This window comes from Lissotriton vulgaris, chromosome 7 (genome assembly GCF_964263255.1).
Source record: "Lissotriton vulgaris chromosome 7, aLisVul1.2, whole genome shotgun sequence".
In the NCBI taxonomy this organism is placed as follows: Eukaryota; Metazoa; Chordata; class Amphibia; order Caudata; family Salamandridae; genus Lissotriton; species Lissotriton vulgaris.
Genome location: NC_141695.1, coordinates 1269776909 through 1269797257, shown reverse-complemented (window position 1 = coordinate 1269797257; position 20349 = coordinate 1269776909). Strand labels below are relative to the sequence as shown.

Genomic DNA, 20349 nt, shown 5'->3' with positions numbered 1-20349 from the left:
GGCTTCCGGGCGGGCCACAGTACGGAAACGGCCTTCTTAAGTGTGACGGATAATCTCAGGATTAGCCTGGACTCCGGTGATACGGCAGCACTGATTCTTTTAGATCTCAGTGCTGCCTTCGATACGGTTTCACACGAGGTGCTGTTGTTCAGACTGCAGGAGATTGGAGTTACAGGTCAGGCCCTGAATTGGTTCAACTCTTTTCTATCAGGAAGGACATTCAGAGTATCTACTCCCCCATTTATTTCCAAATAATGTCCCATCAGACAGGGGGTCCCCCAGGGGTCGGCGCTCAGCCCCCTAACATTTATGTTCGACCATTAGCTGAGGTCGCCAGGAGAGGGGGGCTGTCGCTTGTATCCTACGCCGACGACACCCAGCTGGTGGTGGCCTTGAGGGATGGAAATGGGATGAGCACAAAGAACTTCAAACAATGCCTCATTGACATCACCACTTGGATGACCTCTAACTATCTACAGCTTAATGCTGGTAAAACTGAGGTACTGTTGGTAGGCAAAGAAGTAAGTACCTGGGACACCAAATGGTGGCCTGAAGCTCTTGGCAATCTACCAGATCCCAAAAACCACGTAAAAAACCTCGGAGTTTGGATTGACTCTGCCTTGAATTATACCCAACAGACAAAAAAGGTCGCGGCCACCTCCTTTGGGATTTTGCGAAATCTCAGGCCAATCCTAAAGTTCTTTGACTCAAAAACCCGGCAGATAGTGGTTCAGTCTGCCATCCTTTCTCGGCTGGACTACGCGAGTTCCCTGCTCCTTGGAGCAAATCTGGCGGAGAAAACAAGGCTGCAACGCGTCCAAAATGCGGCAGCCAGAGCGCTGACCGGTATCCCCCGGCACCAGTCAGTGGCATGCACCTTAATTAAACTGCACTGGCTCCCGGTGGAGAAGAGGATCCACTTCAAGACCTTATGCATGGCGTTTAAAATTTTGAAAACTGCATCACCGCCCATGCTTACTCCCCTTCTATCACCTTACTTACCCAGACGCACCCTCCGCTCAGAAGGCCAGAACTTGGCAAATGTCCCCCGCATTAAGCTAGCCCGGATGGGTGGTCGCTCCTTCCGTTATCTTGAGGCCAAGCTTTGGAATGCCTTACCTCCCCCGATCTGTGGCCTGAACGATCTTCTATCTTTTAGAAAGGCTTTGAAAACCCACCTCTTCTGCTAAATTGGTATTGTTATGTTCATTGCAAGTTCCATCTGCAGCTACACCTTTTGTCTTTAAAGCGCCAGGACGCCCCTTTGCTGGGGCAACCGAGCGCTATATAAGCTCTTTTAACATAACATAACATACCCCAAAACCCATACCTATCCCTAAACCCTAAAACTACCCCTGTACCCCATAACCCAAAACTATATCTGAACCCTTAAAATACCCAAATACCCCAAAACATATACCTCAGTACCCCAAAACATAAACCTCTATACCCATACTTACCTTATCCAAACATTTAAAAAAAAAACATGCTTTTACCATTCATGCATTTACAACAAATTTCGTTGTAAATGTATGCGTGGTAAAAGCATATAAAATGTAATGCCATGCGTTATAATGGCATTGCGGAGTGATGGTACTTTCGTAATGAAAGTATGCAGAGTGATGGTATGCGGAAAGAAAGTTGTGGAATAATGGGTGTTTACCCTCCCCTGGTAAGTACATTGGTGGCACGGCGGCCCACATCTCCAGCAACATACTCCATATTTTTTCACCACCCATTTGAAAAATGCACAGGTCTCTCTCATTGATGGCCAGCACCGACATACACTTTTAGACACAACTCCCGCCACAAGTTCTAGAATTGCGAACTTTAGAGCTGGGGAGCTACGTTCGAATCTCGGCAACAGCTCAACATCCTGTGATTCCAGGCAAATCACTTTGTCTCCCCGTGCCTACCACAAATGAATGTGTTCTTCTGTAATGTAAATTGTGCTCATGCCATGTTGTCGAGTTTGCGCTATATAATATTGCAAGGAAAAATAAAGTAGGGAAACTCGAGTTCACACACTACTGAACGCGCACTCTTAAGTGCATCAGAGGTGCACTGTGAATCGGAGCGTTTCACAGGCCTGTCACAGATAAGAAATGCTATCAAAACCAAATCCTACAAAGCAATATACTGGCTGGCAGCAATTCATACCTGGACAACGTCGGGACGGGCTGCTAGTATTTTATACAAGGAAAAACATTTTTTTGGCATAGTATTGGATTTTTTCATGTGTAAAGTAATATTTACATTTTTAACATATACATTTGTAATGTTAATTTTTTGGATTTGTTTTGGGTCCTTTATTTTGTAACCGGTCTAGGTCGTTTTGTGTCATTTGGATTGAAGAGAAGCTCGCGGTTGGGAGACACTTCACGTCGCTTACGGTAAGGTCTGTTTTATATGTTTTAAATGAGTTGTTTATTAATTTAGGTACTAGTTGAATACTATTTTGTGTAGTTAGAAGTTAGTTTGTTGTATTAGGCGTTTTGATATGTTGTATTTACGTGTGGTAGTTATACGTATTTTCAGCGTTGTATAGGCTTGTTTATATAGTTAGTGTTTCGATGTTTAAAGTATATTTAGGTGAAATATAAGGTTAGTATTATTGTTAGTAGGTGTTTGTGTTTATGTGTTATTTTATGTGGGTGGGAATGTATGTTTCTTGTTTTACGTATTTTTATTTCAGGAGTTTTTACTATCAGGAGGAGTCGTTTTTTTATTTTTTATTTTTTTAAAGAAGTGTTTGTTAGTTTTATTGACTGATGTCTTTTTAACACTTCTTTTAATTTTTCGGTTTTCCTGGAGCGTTTCTTTTTTTTTCATATATTTTCGTTTTTTTAAGGCTATTTCAAGGACCCTCGTTACATCGAGTCTTCACTTTTCGTACAGTTGTATTTTTACATTTTTTGGGGGGAAACCTTTCTTTATAAGTGGATTATGTTGGTGAAAATGGATTCTGCAGTCTTTGGAATATGCATGGTAAGTTTCTTCATTTGATTTATTGTGGGTGGGTAATGTTTTTATCATGATTGTTATGTTTTATTTTATTACAAATATTATTAATGTGTGTATATATATTTTATAAAATATTAAAAATATATTGCACACATTAATTAATTTTGTGATAAAATATATTATTGTTATTTGCATTTTATTTTTGATATTTTATTGTTACTGATTTGTTGGTGGTAGTAATTTAGAGGAGTGTTTTGGCTATTATGTTGATATATTCAATGCCTTTTGTGCTAGGGTACAACTTTACTTGTTCTAGGTATTTATGCATTTGTTTGGTTTGTTTAGATGTTTTGGGAGTTAATTCAGTAATGGACTGTTCAATTCTGAATTCTTGATAGCTTTGTTCTTTTTGTAGGCATTTAATACATTTTTCTAAACTTGGTTTAGTTCTGCCTGTTGATTGAAGGAAGGCATTGTGCCATCCTTCGACAGCGTTGTTTGTTTTTGATTCTCCATTTATTGTACATCTGTAGACGTTCCACCAGGGTATTAAGAATTTAGGATTTCTTCTGTGGCCAGATCTATGGACTCTACCCACCCATGTATCCTCAAAATAGTCTAATAGTGGACTTAGTTTACTTTCATATTGTTTGTAAAAGTTGCTGTCGATTAAAATGTTGTAGTGTTCTGCAACAACTGTTTCTGGGACATAAGCAAGTGCTGTTAATTTTTTTATTTGATATGCAAAAGATGCATTTGTTGCATATTCTATGCTTAGTGTTGTCTTTTGTAAGTTTCTCCATAGGCACTGGTTAAAGTGATAATAACAGCCTTGGATACAGGTATGGGGATGTATTTTTAGGATAGCTGAACGCATAGATTGTTCAAAATCTAGTATTACTTTTTCAGGGGAATAGTCATTAGTTTTTTGTTTTATTGTTTGTAATAATTCCATATATGTGGAATTAATTTTTTTTTGGTAGGAGTGCATAAAGTAGTGGTATGTTGCAGTTTTGATATAGGCCATGGATTGTGTATAATTGGAAAAAAGGTTTGGGACAGATATTAAAAGTCCCATCCATCATCCAATGGTGGCTTTCTTGTAGTTTTATGAGGTTATTAGCAGTGCCAAATATTATTAGCCTTTTGTCATTGTTTTGGTTATCATAAATGACAAATGGTTGTTTGTTTAAACTTATGATTTGGTCAAGATTTAAAGTTATTTCGCTATATGTTCTGGGAGGTGAAGTGGTAGTGGTAGTAGTTTTTTTGGTATGTGCAATTGTTCTTTTTAGGCAAGCTATATTTGGCATTTGTGTGGTGGCTGTTTTAGGGATTAGGGGAATGTGTTCTTTTAAAATGAAGCTTGTTGGTTTTTGGGAAACGGTACTAGCTTCTTTTATATTTTCTAATGCTGCTCTTACTTCAATTTCTGTTACGTTTGGTGGGTGGTTGTGTTCCCTATTATAAAGTACTGTTGTTTCTCTAGTTGTTGCCCTTCCTTAACATTTGTTGGAGTAATATTTACAACATTTCCAGTTCACTTTCAAACCACATTGTTTTTCTTGTGCATAGGTGTAACCCATATAGCACAGTAATAGTTTTCCTTTTTGACTGGTTACAAATTCTGCTCCTTCTGTCATTTTCTGTTTGTTAATCTATAAGAAATATATTTTATAGTTAGTTAAAATCTTGTTCTATGTATTAGAAATTCAATTTAAAAAACATTGTTATAGTATATATCTACATTGTTGATAAATCTGTTTTTCAGTTTGATGTTCTTTACTGTTCAGTTGTGATCTTTTTTTCAGTATGCTGTTTTTCTGAAAAATAAAAGTATATTTATTTGCATTAATTGTTTAGATATTTTTTGTAGGTTTTTGGTTTGGAGATACTTTCTTATCTGTATCTTTTTTGGTGATTTCTGTTCATTGTTGATTTTCTGTAGAATAATCTGTAGTGGTAGGAGAACATAAAAGGTAGATATTCATTAGAATTTAGATTATTTTATATTTATTTTAGTTTTAGCTGTTAGTTTTATTTAGTTTAGTTTAGGTACTTACTTTTAATTTGTTGAATGTGAAGTTATTTATTGGTTTTCTTATAGGTGTAGTTGAAGTTATCTTGAGTTTTCTCTCTTGTCTATTTCTCTTTTTTGTTTTAGTTTTGTGTTTAGTGTGTGATTGTTTATATAGTGTTTTTGAGTTAGTAATTAGTTTTCTATTGGTTCATTTGAATTTGCAGTGTTTTTATTGGTTAGTTTGTATTTTTTAAATTATCTTTGCGTGGTAAGTTTCCAAATAATGCAAACGCTAATTAATATTTTGGTTTGTTTAGTTTAGTTTATTTATATACATAGTTTTAGTTTAATATTATATGTTTTTAGTGTTTTGTTACAGTGCAATGTAATTATATTTTTTGTATGTTATGAGTGATGTTTATTTTTTTTTAATTTAATTTATAGTGCTTTTAAAACAAATATTATACATGTATTTTGTTTCAATATTAGATGAATGATATTAATGTTGGCGATAATTTTGATGTCGATATTTTTTACTTCGTGTGTTTATTTATTTGTTGATATTTAGACATTTCGATATGTATGTTGTCGATTTTAGTGATATCGATATTATTGTACATCGATATTGTGTATCCGATATTTTTGTATGTTTTTAGTTAGGTATGGGATGTCGATATTATTGTCATCGATATGTTTGTATCGATATATTTGTAGGTCGATATTGTGGGTTTCGATATTATGTCAGTGATTCGTATATATATACTGTTTGTCAAATTAGCCACAAAGGTTTATTCTGGCTCTTTTTTCTCTTCATGATGACGAATCTGGCCATTGTAGCCTAGGTAAATAGGCTGCATAATCTGTCTTTTTCTTAAGTGTTTGCAGGACTTCCTGAAGAAAGGTGAAAATCTACACTTAAGAAGATATATTCATGACAACAGCTCCGGGTCCCTGCACCGTGAGGGGGACTATGCAGCGCTTATGACTATAAATGAAAATCCCTACAAGAGAACCTTATACACTGTTGATGCTTTTTTTTATGATCAGAATGTAGTAGTAGGCATCTTGAAGATCTAGTGCACGCATCCAGTCCCCTGGATGTGGTTGAGGGTAAATCTGATGTAGAGTGAGAATTCTACACTTTTCTTTTTGTATGCACTTGTTCCGTACCCTGAGGTCGAGAATAGGTTGGAATACATTTAGGGGGCCATTAGGATGTCGGGCGGTGGCAACACCGCGGTGGTGGTGGGGCGAAAAAACAGCTTTTTCAGCCCGCGAGCAGCGGAACTCACGTCCACCACATTAGGATAGGTAAACATAGGTCATTTCCCGTCCGCCAATCAAGACTCTCCACCGTGCCGAATGACGTCCGCCCCGCTCGACAAATTAGGATGGCCCAAACAAGCAGACGCACCGCAGCGGAGACACCGCCCAGCCTGAGCAGGCGGACACTCAACAGCGGAGCAAGATAGCCCATACCCTTCCTGACCGCCAAGAACCCAGCCCTCCATATGCATCAGGTGATGTTCCTCCTACAACACTATCGTCAGATGGGCCGCCACGGACGCCGCCGCAGGTACGCTAATACACATATGCAACACACAACACACAGGCCGACACAGGATCCAATCACCACACAGACACCCTGCTGGTGGACACAACACATCCACACGGGCAACCACACATCACCCACCTCACAACAAGGCACCCCTCAGCATCTGGGACACACATCGACCGCCAACCAGCAGCAACGTCCCGGTCACGTCACCGCCGCGGTCAACACATGCGCACTATGCCGAAGGCAGGGCCTCTCCAAGGCATGGGAAGGGCACAAACACCACAGGGACACACAGCCCCCAACCACACATCAACACACCCCATCAACCCACAGGCCAGGAGCCCATCCCGTGCACTCCCATGCACGCCAACAAGCACTGCAACAACAAGCACAATACACACTCCCTGCACCACACAACACACAACCAGGGAGACAGCCACTGCAGAAGTGGCGGACAAGGAACACACAACACCACTGCCACACACACTCAAGGCTCACAATCCTTGCCAGCACACACACAAACAAACACACACCCTGGGTGTAGCCACAAACACAACACACACACAGGGATGCCTCAACCGATGCCTGCACAAGAACAACACACAAACAATACAGGAACACATACTGAACTCCAACAGAAACACACATACCCTGTCAGCCAAACTGGGGAAAATCAATGGGAGAACAGACACAACAGGAGTACACAACAACATCACTCAGGAACAAAACACACACACCATAACACAAATCACGCAAGAAGTGCATCTGGACCAATACACACAGCCACATCAAACCCATCACAGATGCAAATGAAAACCTCAACCAACAAACACCACAAGACATCAGGGGATGCACATCAGGCAATGCCAAGGCCACATACACACAGCACCGCATGCACGACAAGCATTGTCTGCATAACAGGCATGATTGACACAACTGCATCACACACCACAAATCAGCACTGCACAAATACAACACCACACCCAGGAACTGAAGCAATACCACACCCTACATCCACACATCCAACACAACAACTACACATGTACCACTCTGGGATACAAGATCACAGCCACCTCCACCAGAGCACTGGCTAGCACACACAGCTGAAGTGCACATGACCACTACAGAATGACCAATAGCACAAGGACAGCACACATAAACCATTGGGGCAATGGAACAACACTTATGGCTCACGAACTGCACCACAAAGCACAAGCCCACATATGAAGTGATGGGGAGGCACACACACATGGAAACCAAGGGGAAAGCTGGCATCTAAGTTAAACAGCCTGTATGTCAGTAGCAGACATGTAAGGGGTGTACCACACACAAATAGAGGGATGGAACACCCACAATGGCCAGGCACAAGTGGCACACATAGGGGAGGGCCTAAAACAATACACACCATGCCATACAGGAGTGCAAAAACCACCATGTGCCTGCAATGCATGACAAACACAATGCCAGTGTGGAGCAGCAGGGCCCCACAGTTCACACAAAAACACCCAAGACACATTGAGGATCAATAAAACACAACACTGATGTGCAACTCACACACTTTGTACACTCCAAACTGACGAACACAACAAGGAGGAGTCACACACAACACCATGGACACACCAACACACAGCACAGTGCACAACAAACAGCTCACACAAGTGCATACAATCCTCTACCCAGGGCAAGACAAAACCATCAACAGGCATACAACTCCTGGGTGACACATGTGTGTCTCACACAATACAGGGGCAAACACACATCCACTACAAACTGACACCCTTCACACTGCACACCTCTGCAACACCCAACACCATGCATCCCATGTAGGCCATTGCACCAGGATCACGGCCCAACACAAGATGACCATACACATACAAGGTTGGGCACACAGAAAGCAATCCACACACATACTACATTACATATCCCATCCAGAGTCGTTACATTTGCACAGCATCACACCCTGCGCTGGCAGTGTCCCCCAACCAGACATGTGAACAGTGTAGGCAACAACTGCAAATCACTAACAAGATGACTGCATGTCAGGTAAAATAGCCATCACAGATGACACAATTTGCAGGCTCAGAATGGACTTAAGACCCTGTCACCCCTGCCCAAAATTATGATGGCTGCAAAGGGCCTTGCAATGTTGAAGTGATACATGGAGCATGGTGCCCAGGCAATCAAATGCGAACAGAAACAGAACTTTAATCAGCAAGGACACCGACAAAACACATACCAGAAGTAACTGTATTTATTCACATATTGCACAGATGCAGCGGTACAACAATAGAAGACAACAGCAAGGCTCAAAATGATGCAAAAATGCTATATACCATGCACAGGTGAAACACAAACAGGAAGGCCAGTGTCCATTGCACAGGGGAGAGGCCAACACAGCAAAGCAACAGGCCCAGTGTCCAAGGCACAGGTGAGAGCACGACACAGCAAAGCAACAGGCCCAGTGTCCATGGCAGGGGAAATTACAGCACAGCAGAGCAACAGGGCCAGTGTCCATAGCAGGGGAGAGGCCAACACAGCAAAGCAACAGGCCCAGTGTCCATGGCAGGGGAAAGGCCAACACAGCAGAGCAACATGCCCAGTGTCCATTGCACAGGGGAGAGGCCAACACAGCAGAGCAACAGGCCCAGTGTCCTAGGCACAGGTGAGAGAACGACACAGAAGAGCAACAGGGCCAGTGTCCATGGCAGGGGAGAGGCCAACACAGCAGAGCAACAGGCCCAGTGTCCAAGGCACAGGTGAGAGCACGACACAGCAGAGCAACAGGCCCAGTGTCCATGGCAGGGGAGAGGCCAACACAGCAGAGCAACAGTCCCAGTGTCCAAGGCACAGGTGAGTGCACAACACAGCAGAGCAACAGGCCCAGTGTCCATTGCACAGGGGAGAGGCCAACACGCCGAGCAACACGGCCAGTGTCAAAGGCACAGATGAGAGCACAAAACAGCAGAGCAACAGGCCCAGTGTCCATGCTAGTAAACAATGGTCAGGACTAGCACACCTGTATGAGGCACAGGTGCATGAGGGGGATGTCAACTCACTCCTGGAAGTCATGCAGACTTGGACCAGACTGTGTGTCGGTGACAGCAGGCCCACTTAACTGGGGTGAAAGAGCCCCAGGTGATGTGGGGCTAACAGTGGATTGGCAAGCTGGAAGGCTGTGTGGACCAGGTGGCATAGTGGCACGTGGAGGTGGAGTCATGCAGACTTCTGACACAGTGTGGGTGGGAGAGGTTGGAGGGATGCCCTTCAACCTTTTGGGAATATGAATTGGCTTCCCTGTCTTGGGGTTGATGGGAAGTGTTGATGCCACAACAGGCACACACACCAATTGTCCCACATCAGGTGCAGACACTGGCACTACCTCTGGTGATGTGCTGGATCCTGGGGAACGCTTGGTCTGGCTACGCCTCAGGACCTCATTCCCCTCTTTGCCTGGTGTACCCCCTAGAGTGCCCAGCTTTGCATTTTTGCCAGGGGTGGTGTCTACAGTACCCTGCTTTGCCTTTGTGGCTGGGGTGGTGTCTACAGTGCCCTGCTTTGCCTTTGTGCCAGGGGTTGTGTCTACAGTGCCCTGCTTTGCCTTTGTGCCGGGGTGGTGTCTACAGTGCCCTGCTTTGCCTTTGTGCCAGGGGTGGTATCTACAGTGCCCTGCTTTGCCTTTGTGCCAGGGGTGGTGTCTACAGTGCCCTGCTTTGCCTTTGTGCCGGGGGTGGTGTCTACAGTGCCCTGCTTTGCCTTTTTGCCAGGAGTGGTGTCTACTGTGCCCTGCTTTGACTTTGTGCCAGGGGTGGTCTCTTCAGTGCCCTCCTCCACCTGCTTCAATGGACTCGGAATTGGGGTAGATGTGGTGGGTGGATGTGTCCCTGTGCTCTTCCTAGGTGTACCACTGATATGCAACACCTCCTCAATGGACACAGACACTGCATGTGTAGGTCTGTGTGAAGTTTCAGAGACAGGAGAGTCTTTTGACGGTGATGCCTCTGTGGCATGTAAGCCTGATGTCTGCCTCATTGATCGCCTGGCCTTGATCTTCCCTGACTGGCTCTTGTCTGGACCGTACGGTGTAGCCCACCCACGTCAGAGTGTATGCCCTCCATGTATGCAACCACCTGGCCTAATTTCTTGTCATGGTCACTGAAGGCATTGAGCAGGGCGGTCTGGCCCACACAGAGCTGGCGCAGGAGTTCTACACACTCTGCAGTGAGGGCAGCAGCGGGGACAGGTGCAGGGGCAGTGGTGCCAGGTGTGAATGTGACCCGTCCCCTCTTAGTGACACAGATACGGGCAGCATCAGAAGAAGTGGATGGGAGGCTGGGCACTGGCCCCTGGGTGGTAGATGATGATGCAGACTCCCCATCCCCTGTGCCTGCCAGCATGGATGCATCCCCACTGGCATCAGATGAAGTGGTACTCTGTGTCTCAGCCACAGATTCCTCCTGCATACTTCAGTCCCCCTCAGATGCGCTGGTGGGCTCTGTATCACTGGCCTCCGCTGCAGCTGTAGTGCTACTCTCGGCACCACTGGGTTCGGGCTCATGTTCCTCCGTGGTCTCTTGCGAATCTGCATGAGAGAGATACAGGGTTGTGTAAGTGTCATCATCTGGTCACACGATTTCAAGACAATGCACTACAGGAGAGGCCCAAATCTACATGGTAACCACCACCCCCTGCAATCACTATGCAGCAACACACAATATAGACCACAACAGTGCCTGCAACGCTGAATATCTGCCATGAGTAAGCCATGTTGATGCCACACAAGCACTACACCCTGCCCGTAGATGAAATGTACCACACACACAACTTGGCCTGCCCACACCTTGGGACATGATGAGGGTACAACACTTGTTACCACTAACAGACCTTCAGGGAACAGGAGGGGACAAAACACACAGCTATTAGGACATCACAGTCCCCAATGCCAGGTAGGCCATAGCAAGCACTATGTGGTAATCTTGGGCACATGATTTGCAGATGTTGGGGCACCAACGATCATGGTGCAGGCAAAGTCGGCATACATGAATTCACACTCAGCAAGTGGACACTGCTGTTCACCCCATAATAGATCACCAACACCATCCCAACGCTGAATGACCATGTGGAGCCCAACACATCTGGCAATGGGAAAGTACAGCAGGGAGGATCTGCTCAGTAAGGCCAGGGTGGCACAATACCTGATACAAGCACACATCACAGCAGCCACTCACATGACACAGCACAGCAACACACGCACATCGCATGGCTCACCACAGCCACAGGCCCTGTACACATGCATCCACCCCAAGCCAAAGTCACGCTACCCAGATACTCACCAGCCCTGCCTTGCTTGCCATGCTCCTTCAGACGTGCATCCAGGTCTGGATGAGTCACTGCCAAGATGCGTGCCATCACTGGAGTCATGCTGCGCCGTGCCAAACGCCCTGTGCGTGGTAGCATACCCAATGTCATCTCAGCCACGGTTTTTGCAAGCCGACTGATGTCGTCCCACCTCTTGTGGCAGTGTGTGCGTCGGCGGTTGGATACCCCCAGGGTTCGCACCTTTGTCGCAATGGCCCTCCACACGGCCTTACGCTGGTTTACCTTGAGCTGCATGTATGAGAGAAAAGAAGGGTCAATGACCAGTTCCACAATGTCAGGTACCACCATCAATCAGTACAGTAGCAAGACCCAGACTCAGGACCTATTGTAACCTCCCTCTCTCCCAAACTGGGGGACCCCTCACAAGGGCACTTAGCATGACCCACTCAGATGTGATTGCATGCACACATTGGGGCGTAGAGGGTCCAGGATAAGCTCACAAATGCAAGATGCATTAACATAATATGCATCAACAGAAGTGTATGAGTCTGCAATTACACAGGGCACAGAAGTGGCATATGTAATATTCAGCGGGAAGGAACTGGTGCAAGGAACATGTAAGTCTGGTGGTGTTTTTCGTTTTCTGTGGGCAGCCACTGGTCCGACTCTCTGGGTCACACTGAGTCAGGTAACAGGGGCACACAGAAATACTCTCACAAGCAATTACTGTCCTAGCACCTACATGGTAAACATTTGGTGGCTCTGTATGGCTGACAACGTGACACTCCCCACTCACACATACAGGAGCAGGCATGGCAAAGAGTGACATTGTGACACACACACTCCCTCGCCCTGGAGACAACTTGTCTGTCAGTGTTTGATACAACCCCACACCCTCAGGCATATACTTCAGCAGCACAACTACACGTCTGACACACCCCAGCCCGACAGCTACCTTCATGGTGACTTACCACGACATTGGGACTACCAAACAGCCTTGGGTACTGTGCCAGCACCTCGTCCAAAAGGACCTCTAGCTCCTCGCTGGTGAATGGACTGGCACAGATCTTCTCTATCATTGTCATCCCTGTGGACATGGAACACCTGTGGCGGAAGTGTGTGGTGAGGGGTCCCAGGCAGCAGGCTCAGGAGGCAGCAGTAGGAGAGGGTCCCAGGCAGCAGGCTCAGGAGGCAGCAGCAGGAGAGGGTCCCAGGCAGCAGGCTCAGGAGGCAGCAGGCTCTGTAAGCAGTGGAAATGTGAGGCTCACTCCCACAAACTTATAGCCCCCTGGGGTAGTCTGTAAGCTGGAAAGCAGCACCAATTGGTTGTCCAGGTCTGCCTCTTTTAAAATCATCCATTGACCGCCTACGCGCTGGCGGAGCACACCTTCCGCGTTTTTCAAATGTGCATCATGCCACCGCGATCATCGCTCCCATTGGCTGTAGGCAATGCTCCATGGCGGTGATGCACCGCGGGTGCGCTACCGAGATGGTGCATCATTCAAAATCATCCAATGACCGCCTACGCGCTGGCGGAGCATGCCTACCGCCATGTACACATGTCCATATGCCAATGGCTTCGGCACTTGTGAAGGGGGTGGTGCTGGTGTCACACCGCCGGGGGCAGGCGGTAGGTACCACGATTCATGCGGTGGAGCATGCCCACCGCCATGTACACATGTCCATATGCCAATGGCTTCCGCACTTGTGAAGGGGGTGGTGCTGGTGTCACACCGCCGGGGACAGGCGGTAGGTACCGCGATTCATGCGGCGGAGCAAGCCCACCGACATGTACACATGTCCATATGCCAATGGCTTCCACACTTGTGAATGGGGTGGTGCTAGTGTCACACCGCCGGGGACAGGCGGTAGATAACACTATTTTCATGGCCATTAATGGCTATGTCAATCCTGAACACTGTATCAGTACACAGCAGCAACATGGTGAAGGTAACATCATTGTACACACAATGCCATACTTTCATGTCATCCACAGGTGGACGCACGTTCAGTGTGACACACTTTGGTCTGTGGTCCCTGCCATGTTACTTATGCATTTCATGGCTGATGATGCTTGACACTCTTGAGCTGGTGTTCATGATGTGGTCCATTTGTTGTGGGTCAGTGATGACCTTGACAAGGCTTGTGTCACTGCATTGTATCGTATCAGACTGGTGCATTCACAACAGCTCATGCACACAACTGAACGTTTTCCTGATACTGTGATCATTGTGTAGATGGATGTGTGCAGAGTTTGGATGATGCATTGAGGTGTGACAGGTACAGCAGATGGGTGTGATACAGACATGGTAATTTCAAAAACATTGGCCGATGTTGCTGCACCTTGCCTGCACATGTGAATTGTGATCTCCAGTATGCGCGCTTTCACATTCTCCGATGTGTTTGTGGCACTTGTGTATTGACAGTGGAGAGGTGTGCCCTCTGTGTGTATCAAAAGGCCAGCCATGTAACCTGGTGTGCCATGCATCTCTCAGGCAGTCGATGTTTTTCCATTACATCATTGATGGTATGTGCTGTGGCCATCTCAACTAGGAGGAGGCCAAATCTCCTACGTCACCTGACAGTGCTGGAGGACATGGAGAATATTGCAATAATTAGAAAATTTAGCCCTGACAGACCAACAATGAAGATCCTGTGTGATCTAGTGGAGCCCCACCTGCAGCCTCACCGTCACTATCCTACGGCATTCACACCCACATACAAGGTGATGGCAGCACTCCACTTTTTTGTGACAGGTTCCTTCCAGGAGACCGTGGCTAGTGCTGGAAGGATGTCACAGCCCATGTTCAGCATGGTGCTGAGGGATGTTCTTGCTGCCATGATGCTGTATCGGAATCGCTACATCCATTTCCCATGGGGAGGAGAATTGGCTGCCGTGAAGGGTGATTTCTAACCCCTTGGGCACATCCCACATGTTGTTGGTGCCATCGATTGCACCCATGTAGGTCTGGTGGCACCACAGGCAACGGAGCACATATATAGGAACTGTAAACATTATCATTCCATCAATATGCAGGTGGTGTGCCTTGCGGACATGACCATTTCTCATGTGTTTGCGAAGTATCCTGGCTCGGCGCATGATTCGTACATAATGAGGAACAGCATGGTGCCCCGGATGATGGAGAATCTGCATCCCGAGCGTGCTTGGATTGTGGGTAAGTATGCCTACTGATATGGTGTGCTGTGTGTTACCTGCTGCACTCTGGCTGTGCAACATTGCAATGGGTGTTTGTCATTCACAGGTGACTCTGCATATCCCAGTCGGCCATGGCTGTTGAGCCCCCTCAGGAATCCCAGGACCCCGGCTGACATCCGCTACAATGACGCCCATGGCAGGACCCGACGGGTAATCAAACGGACTTTTGGCCTGCTGAAGTCTAGATTCCGCTGCCTTGACAGGACAGGAGGTACACTGGCATTCTCGCCTGGGAAGGAATGCAAGATCGTTTTGGCATGCTGTATGCTGCACAACCTGGCCATCCATAAGGGGATCCCCCTGCTCATGGACGATGGTGAGGAACCAAGGCCACCGCCTGCTCAAGGACCTGAGTCTAGTGATGAGGACAGTGGAGAGGATGAAGGAGTAGACCTACGCCAGCAGCTCATCGAACGCTACTTCACTTGAAGGTGGGTGAAGTGGTACAACGTGTACATTGTGTGGTGTGGTTGCTGTTGTTGTGAAGGGCTATGCGCGGACGTAACAGACAGGCATACGTTCAGTCACCTGTGTGTGGTAAAAGTGACATTGACGTTCCATATGTGTACGTATGCTGGACCCTATTTGTTCACACCTGCAGCCCATTGTCTAGTATGCCTGTAGTGTCTTGTGTATGTTTTGTGTAGTGTTCTGTCTGTGATGCCACAATGAGATCAGTGACTGTTGTTCTGTTGTGTCTCCCTAGGTGCTACAGACGAATCCTGCACTACATACTGTACATCATTTTGACACATCATGGACATTGTCAACATTGTAAATATTGCACTAAAAAGGATACTGCACAAAATCTGGTGCATCAGGTATTTTATTTTGACAGTGGGCATGTGATTTGTGCGGGAAAATTTACATGACAGTGGGGAATGAGCGGTGAGTTGACAGTCCTGTTCGATGAGATGCAAGAGTAGAGTCCACATGGATGTGGTGACCCAGTCCAACAGACAGGTGCCATTGCCAAGGAAATGTGGGTAAAGACAGTCCAAACAGTCAATGCAGTAGGGAAGAGGGTTGTCATCACGGCTGGCTCTGTGACTGGGGTGTGGCAGGTGCTTTGCCTTGGAGACTCCCAGGCTCTTCTTTGGACGCCCCTAGATCTTTTTGGCGGTGGGGGGCCTGCTGAATGGCCAGCGGTGTGAGGGGACTCGTCCCTCTCTGGTGGCGCAGGGGAGGATGGTGCACTGTCATCCTGCGGCACAATAGGAGGGGACGGAGATGGTGGTTGGGACACAGGCCTGTCCCTCTGCAACGCCACTTGCTGGCCCATGAGGTCCACCATCTGTCCAAGGCGGTTGTCGATGGACCTCATCAGCAGGATGAGCTCCCTTAAAAGTTAATCCGACCAGCCACTTTGTCCCTGGACCTCTTGGTATGCCTCCACTACTCTAGTGAAGTGGTCCAGGGATGGTGTCCATTCCTCCCGAGGTCTGGTGGTGACCCTGGCCCTCCCACCTGCTCTGCTGCCTCTTGCATCGCCACTGTCGGTCCACGCACTCTCTCCCTGCCCTCCACAGTAGTTGCTGTGTGCTGGTCATCCCCTGGGACAGGGAGGGTGCTGCAGGTAGTACTGGTGGTACCAGTGGTAGTGGCGGAGGTGGAGGCATAGGCAGTGACAGCAGGGGTCTGCTGCGCTGTTGTTGCAGCAGGGGATGTGGTGGGGAGGATGGGGGCCTGAGACCTCTGGGTCTGTGGCACACCAGATGGGCCGGCCTGGAGCTCTTCGTCCAAACTGTCCTGGGTCTCCGCATCTGAGAGTCCATGTGCCGGGGGTGGAGACTGGCTCTGCTGGTCGTTGGTGTGGTCCTCAGCAGTGAGTTCTTCATCACCTGTGGAGTAGATGGGGAATGGTTAGTGTTGGGCACTGTGCAAGTATTGCCTCAGCTGCGTGTAATGGACTGTCTGTACACTACACAAATATGAAGTCAGCAGTAGTACAATTCATGGCAACACTGTATGTAATTTCTAAGTGCAGAGGAACATCATTTACTCATACATGTTGGATGTCAATGCATTGCATGCAATTGTTGCTGCGTTTCGAGATGCAGGTCTCCCACGCACACATCAGGAAGAGTTAAGATAGCTACCTACCTGTTAAGTGAGGGAGAACAGTGCAATGACTGACACATGCTCCTAGGTGGGGGAGGCCTCCATGCTGCTGGAGTGTGGGCCAGGGGGCATGCTGGGAGTAGTGATTCAGGGTCACCCACCCCCAAACATTACTCTAATGCAAGATGGATACCGACCTGTATGTCTGTTTGTTGACCTGTGCAATGGCTGACACTTGCTCCGGGGTGGGGGAGCCTTCCATGCTGCTGGAGTGTGGGCCAGGGGGCATGCTGGGAGTAGTGATTCAGGGTCTCCCACCCCCAAACATTGCTCCAATGCAAGATTATACAGACCTGTAAGTCTGTTTGTTGAACTGTGCAATGGCTGACACATGCTCCTGGGTGGGGGAGGCCTCCATGCTGCTGGGGTGTGGGACAGGGGCATGCTGGTAGTGGTAGTGCAAGCCTCCCACCCCCAAACATGTCTCCCAGTGAGGATGGCTGCCTACCTGTTAGGTGAGGGTGGACAGTGCAATGGCTGACACTTGCTCCTGGGTGGGGGAGCTTTCCATGCTGCTGGAGTATGGGCCAGGGGGCATGCTGGGAGTAGTGATTCAGGGTATCCCACCCCCAAACATTGCTCCATTACAAGATGGATACCGACCTGTCAGTCTGTTTGTTGAACTGTGCAATGGCTTACACATGCTCTTGGGTGGGGGAGGCTTCCATGCTGCTGGGGTGTGGGACAGGGGCATGCTGGTAGTGGTAGTGCAGGCCTCCCACCCCCAAACATGTCTCCCATTGCGGATGGCTGCCTACCTGTTAGAAGAGGGTGGACAGTGCAATGGCTGACACTTGCTCCTGGCCGGGGGAGCCTTCCATGCTGCTGGAGTGTGGGCCAGGGGGCATGCTGGGAGTAGTGATTCAGGGCCTCCCACCCCCAAACATTGCTCCAATACAAGATGGATACCGACCTGTAAGTCTGTTTGTTGAACTGTGCAATGGCTGACACATGATCCTGGGTGGGGGAGGCCGGTATCCTGCTCAGCTGTGGGACAGGGGGCATGTTGGGAGTGATAGTGCAGGCCTCCCTCCCCCATACAGGCCTCCTAAGCAAGATGGCTAGCTACCTGTTGTGTGAGGGTGGACAGTGTAATGGTGTTTTGGTATTGCAAGGAAGTAGTTTTAGTGTGTTGATTGGCATTTGTTTGTACTTACCAGCCTCCGCTCCTCCGGTTACTCCTGTGAGACTCTCAGGAAGCAGTATGGCAAGCACCTTCTCCTCCCATGGTGTGAATGTTTTCTGTGGGAGGGTAGGGCCACTGCCAGTCACGTTCGCCAGCGTCCAGTTCTTACTCCTCCTCTCCTTGACAACCCTCTTGAGATCATGCCACCGCTTCATGATCTCCTTCTTGGATCTTGGGGTGGTCCTTACAGCATTCACCCTTTGGACTATCCTTTCCCACATTTGTGGCCTCGTGGCTACTGGTGTCCGTTGGACCAGGCTACCAAACAGTTGTGGCTCTACTCTTACAATCTCATTGACCATGACTGTCAACTCACTCTCGGTGAATTCGGGCATTTTTTGTGTTGTCATGGTGTGTGGGGGTTGGGGTGTGTGTGGGTGCAGGGGTATGGTGTTGAGGTGTGAGGTGTGTTGTGTGCTGTGGGATTATTTGTGCTGGTGTAAAGGTGGTGGTGATGGTGGTGGTTGTGTGTGTGCTTTGCTCTTTTGCCTCTCCTGTTAGATGTGGGGTATGGCCTTTTATTCTTGAGTGTTGCAAAGGATTGTGGTTTGTGAAGGGGGTGGCTTTATACTCAGCTGTGTCGGTGTGTCCAAGTGGATTTTGGGTGTCAAGTGTGTTGTGGGAGTTGGCCAGGGTTTTTATTTTAATTTGTGCTTTATTTGTTTTATTTGTATGTGTGTTATGTATTTGGGGGGCATGGCTGATTTTATTTATGCACTGTTTGGCATCACTGCGGTGTTTTGGCATCGTCCCCAAGTTTTTCATGTCCCGTCCGCTGCGGTGTCTATGCTGCAGCTCTTCCACTATTTTTCCTATTCACTCCTGTGTACGACCGCGGCGGTCGGTAACAGCGGTTCCGACCGCGACACCCTCTGGGTTATCATAATTTCCTGTGCGGTGTGTCCGCTGTCCTTGCGGCGGGTTGTAGCTTTTCCGCAGCTTTTCGGACCTCCGCGGTCGATTTTTGGCCATCACCGCCCGCGTCATACGGCTTTGCTTGGCACGCTACCGCCGCGGTCGGTCTTTAGTAGTGGTTGATCCTAATGTGGCCGTCGGTGTATCAGCGGTGCAGGCGGGCAGTTGGTTTCCGCCTCCATGGTGGTCGGGGTGGTTTTCCGCCCGCTATCATAATGACCCCCTTAGTCTTTTCTTCCAAGGAGTACACTGCCAATCCTTTTTGATATGAAAGAAACGGCTCCTCTGCATTTTTCTGTAGTAAAATATTCACCTCCTGGAATAGATCTTGTTGATAAGGCAATATTTTGGTTGGAGGAAGATATGGAGGAGGGATTTGAAACAAAGAGAATAGCCATTCCGAACAATATTCATAACACATCTGTCTGCAGTTAGCAGCCACTCTGAAAATGAGTTAAGGTACCTTCTCCCACTGGAGTGACTGACAGATCAGGGGGAAGACTTGACTCATTGTTTGTTAAGTGGTTTTCTTGCTGCGAGATTGCTGATGTTGGTCCCCTCTTCCTCCAGAGGATCTGTGCTGATGGTAGGACTGTTTCTGCTGTGTTGCTGCTGATGGTGCGGCCAGTGAGGGTTTGAACCCCCTGGAGACAGTAGCACCTGTCGTAAGTGTAGGAAAGTAGGATCTTTCAGGCATACATACCCCCACTTTTTGCCTATGTGTTCTGACTGTTGTTCACTGGGATCCTGCTAATCAGGATCCCAGTGGGTGAGCTCTCTCCCCTATATTTGCTGGTAAGTACATTGTGGACCCCCACAATTGGCATACTGGGGTATCATTATAAGTCCCCAGTTTATGGTAGTGCGGTACCCAGAGCATTGGTACATCGGGGGTCTCCCATTGGCTGAAGCATGCATTATGCCACCCATGGGAGCCCATGCAAACTGTGTCTGCAGAGCTCCCATTGCACTCTGCATAATAGGGTGCAAGTACCCTTCAATTTGAAAAAAGGTTTCCATTATTTCCTGGTCACTGCACTTAAAACCTATAA

At 47.6% G+C, this 20349-nt stretch overlaps 1 protein-coding gene across 1 annotated transcript in view; it reads right to left on the bottom strand.

Moving 5' to 3' along the window:
- The window catches only part of LOC147703391 (uncharacterized), a 9287842-nt gene that overhangs the window by 8184653 nt on the left and 1082840 nt on the right, over positions 1-20349 (bottom strand). The window lies entirely within an intron of this gene.